The sequence below is a fragment of the Microtus ochrogaster genome, chromosome 1 (assembly GCF_000317375.1).
Source record: "Microtus ochrogaster isolate Prairie Vole_2 chromosome 1, MicOch1.0, whole genome shotgun sequence".
Taxonomy (NCBI): domain Eukaryota; kingdom Metazoa; phylum Chordata; class Mammalia; order Rodentia; family Cricetidae; genus Microtus; species Microtus ochrogaster.
This window is the reverse complement of record NC_022009.1, coordinates 101,146,295-101,150,985: the sequence shown is the minus strand read 5'-3', so window position 1 is coordinate 101,150,985 and position 4,691 is coordinate 101,146,295.

The following is a 4,691-nucleotide window of genomic DNA, read 5'->3' as shown; positions in this document are numbered from 1 at the left end:
AAAAAAAAAAAAAAAAAAAAAAAACCTTCGTGGGACTGTTACCACATTAGAAAATGGAAAATGTGGGGTAACCTAAATCTGTGTCCCTGGGCCATGCTCACTTATATTTGGTTCCAGAACAAACTATCTCTTATTCCCTTTGAGATGAGAGTTGGCTTTCAGGTTGACAAGAGTCACTATTTAATAGGGTTTAGACCTGTCATGGTGGTGCATGCATTTAATTCCAGCACTTGGAGAGGCAGAGGCAAGGAGAGTCCGGAAGTTCAAGGCAGTCTGGCCTACTTAGCAAGATCCAGGCCATTCAAGGCTACCTAGAGAGACCCTGTCTCCGTAAACAAACAAATACATAAATATACAACATATATTTAGCCTACAGAAGGCACTAGGTTTGATGCCCCAGCACCCTCTCCCACAAAGGGATTCAAAGAGAATAGTATCCCGAAAGTGTATTAAACTCAATGCTTTAAGCAACCAGAAAGCTGGAAATAAAAACTTATATACTTCAAAAATTTATTCAGGCACTGGGAAGTAAATGAATGATGGACTCCTTGCTTCTCTAACATGTTGTAAGACTAAGTTTGACCCATAAAAATACATGTACACACTCACACACAAATCAGCAATCATTTGCTCAGAGCCTTATATGTATGACATACTATGTTACTGCATCTGAAAAATAAATTGAACAAAATCTGTTATAATCTGTAGAAAAGAAAAACAGTGTATAAACACAGTACTTACTTTTATTGTCTTTTAACATAAATAGTTTTGTTTATCTGACAAATATAGAAGCATGTTGTGGAGAAAATATCTCAAATGAGAAAGTAGCCAATTGACTGGAGAAGCCAGCAAAGGCTTTATGGAGTGGAAGGGGACAGGGAGGGTCTTCATGGAAAGAGAGAAAGCAGTAAGAAAAGGAGGGGTGGGGTTTCAGGACGGCAGTACCTAGCATTGGTAAGACTTGAGGGTAGGGTGTCCATAGGGATTGCCATAAGGTAAAAACTGTGGGTAAGAAGTAAGTGTGGGGGTTGGAGCCTTAGCTGGAGGGTGGAACAAACTTAATGTGGGCAAAACCTCGGATTCTTCAGCAGGAGTGCGGGAGAGTCTGAGAAGGGGAACTGACTGAAGTGTGAAGACTTTCAGTAGTTTGGTGAGGTTGTACTTTCAAAGTTTACGGTTGCTTTGTGACTGGCCTGGAACTTTCTATGTAGATGAAGCTAGCCTCCAGCTTCCTGAGTGCCACCAAGACCTGCTCAGAGTTGCTCAGAGTTGCTTTTTAAAAAACATCATCTAGGAAGACCTAAGCTTTGAAACTAGTACAAGACACTTTGAGGCTGTGGCCTACATTGAGTTCCTGGGTAGCAAGAGTGACATAGGAGACCCCATGTATTGGGGCAGGGGTACAGAAATGTCTAGAACAAATTACTCAGATGGCTATTTTGGAGGAGAGTTGGGAGGTAAAATTATGAGGACTTTTCTCTCTCTCCTTTCTCCCAATCTATCTTTTATTTTGCCTTTTTCTTTTCTTTTTTGGTTTTTCTTTTTCTTTTTCTTTTTTTTTTCTTTTTTTGGTTTTTTCGAGACAGGGTTTCTCTGTGGCTTTGGAGCCTGTCCTGGAACTAGCTCTGTAGACCAGGCTGGTCTCGAACTCACAGATATCCTCCTGCCTCTGCCTCCCGAGTGCTGGGATTAAAGGCGTGCGCCACCACCGCCCGGCCCTTTTTTGGTTTTTCAAGATAGGGTTTCTCTTGTGTAACAGCTCTGGCTGTCCTGAACTTGCTTTGTAGACCAGGCTGGCCTGGAACTCACAGAGACCTGCCTGCCTCTGCCTCCTGAGTGCTGGGGTTAAAGGTGTGTACCACCACCACCTGGATATTTTGTCTTTCTTTCAGTCCTTTTTTCTAATCTTTTTTGTTTGCTGGTTTTGTTTGTAATAAGGTCTCACTCTTTAGCTTTGGTTGGCCTGGAATGCATTCAGTGGACCAAGTTGACCTTAAAGGCGCAGAGATCCCCTGTTTCTGCTTCTGGAATGCTTCAAAGGCAGATGCTACCACACCCATTTCCTAATCCATTAGTGATTTTTACTGGTAATATCTGTACAGCCCCTCCTCTCCTCCTGTTGATCTAGAGATCAGCCCCAGATTCTGGTGTTTCCCAGAAGAGGAGATGGCCTCTGGGTAAAAAAGGCCTTCCTGGCCCAGCGAGGTCCTGTGGCCTACCAGTCCCTCACTCAGGAAGCCAAGGAGGAGTAAGAGCTTGCTCGAGATTCTTCAACAGAAGTTCAAGGTCAAAGACTGTGTCCATAAACTTAAGCCTGGGTGGTGGCACACGCAAAGTGGTCTGAGTTTGAGGCCAGCCTAAGGTAAATAATGAGTTCCAGGTCGACTTGGGCTACAGAGTAAGACTCTAACTTAAAATTGAACAAAGGAGAGAGCTCAGATATAGCTCAATTGGCATTAGATCACAGATGTTGCCCCTGCTGGGGGCCACAACTGATAACAACTGATATCCAAGGCTGTAACTTCCCTAAAGTGCTTAGCAGCCCCAGAGTAGGGCGGGACAATAAGATTAGTTCCTAAATTTTGACTTTATACCCTGTCTAGTTTTAGTACCTTCACTAATCAGCTGCACTCAGACTTAAACTTGCCTTCCGGTCAAAGTCTCTAAACCTAAGGAATCTTCTTTGTTCTGTGGGTAGTTGTTGGGTCTCTTAGCCCAGCTTCCTCCACTTTAAGTAGCCAGCATTGCTAAAGGATATACCTCTCCTTAAACCCATCTGTAATGATCTGTCTCTTTAAGAGACAAGCCATGCTCACCCTCTCCCCATCCACTGAGGCAGGCTGATCTTCAGCTTCCAGCCTGAGTTTTCTTTTTTCCAGCTTCTTCTCAGAGAGGCAGCTTCCATCTCTCCCTCTTCTCTTTCTTTCTTTCTCTCTGCTCTTCTCCCCCTTTCCCTTCCCCTCCATAACCCACCTAATAAATGTCCAACCTCACTCTGCATGGTGTGCCTATCTGTCTGTCTCTCACCTGCCCACCGTTGCCACTTGGCTCGCTGCCGGGGGAACACCCGCTGGGGACCAGCCACCTTTGGAGACCTGTGGCATGGTCTCATATGCAGTCCTTGCCTAGGACTGGCTGCTCTCAGGACCCCCTGCCCACTGCCTGCCCGCTGGGATCTCCAGCAAACTACTCAGGGATCTGCAGCAATTTTTATTTTTCCATTACACCATCTCCTGCATCTCTCAATCAAATCTGGAAAGAATCTGTTATTTAAAACTTTTGGCATGTTTGCATAATATACATGACATGTTGGGCTCCATCCTTGGCACCTCTTAAGCCAGGTGTGGTGATGCGTGACTGTAATCCCTGCACTTGGGAGGTGGAGACAAGTGGGCCCAAAGTTCAAGGCCATTCTTGACTGTGTAGGAAGTTTAAGGCCAGCCTAGGCTGTATAAAACCTGTTCTCCAAAAACTACACAATCCAGGCTGCTCACTTCCTCTTCCAGTTTACAGCCTAAGCAGCAGCCCTCTGTGCCACAGGCTGTGCACTTCCTCTTCCAGTTTACAGCCTTTTCTGCAGCCAGGACTCAGTGTTGGAGAATCTGGCTTTGTCCGGGGCAGAATGATGGAAGTTGTCTGTACTAATGGTATGGGAAAGAACATTCTCAGAGAAAGCAACATGGATGACGTTGAGGCCCTGAAGGAACTGGGACCCATTGGAACGAGCTTGTTCTTAAGAAGTGGTCAGTCTACTCTTTGGAAGGCCTAGGGGGCCTATGGCTCTGGCAGGTGAATCTCTGTGAATTTGAGACCTACAGAGCAAGTTCCAGGACTAGTTCCATAGCTACCCAGAGAAACCCTGCCTCAAAAAAAAAAAAAAAAAAAGCCCAAACAACACCTTCCTCCCCCCAATCTATTTATTTCTCTCTCATGTTTCTACAAGTTCCAGTTAACTAGATTAGAAGTAAGGCATGGAGAATTCACTTCCTGGTGAGGGCTCTTTTCCAGACACAAGGGATGTGACTTTTGTAGCTGTTGTCTGAGGTAGGATCTTCAAGGCTGACCTTGACATTTTGGTAATCTTCCTAATTTTATCTCCACAGGGCAGGGCCTACAGGTGCACACAACAGTTTAGAGTTTTCTGCTTTTAATAAGTGAAGCTGCTGTGTGGTTGTGGCCCCGCCTTTAATCCCAGCATTCAGGAGGCTGAGGCAGGCAGATCTCTGTTCAAAGCCAGTCATGGTCTACAGAGTGAGTTCCAGTACAGTCAGGGCTACACAGAGAAACCCTATCTTGAAAACAAGGAAAACAAGAATAAGTGAAACAATATCTAAACCTTTTTAGTTTCTGTGTTCTTCCCCCCGCCCCCTGACTTTCCGGCTGTCATGATTGTCATGAGATCTCCTGCTAAGTCATTTATCAGTTGGTGCCTGAGCCAAATTTGTTCCCAACTCAGTGCTGAGCTTGGAAGGGACATGGACATACGTTAGGCCATTCATTCCAAATGTAAGACTCTGAGAAAAGTAGGCCATAGGACTCCCTAGTGGATTTTCCTTTTTTTTTTTTTTTTAATATAGGCTTACAAGTTTCCCCAGTTGGCCTAGGATTTGCTTTGTAGCTGAAGTTGACGTAGAACATCTATCGGGTCCTCCTGCCTCCACTTCTCCAGTACAGGACACAGGTGTGCACCT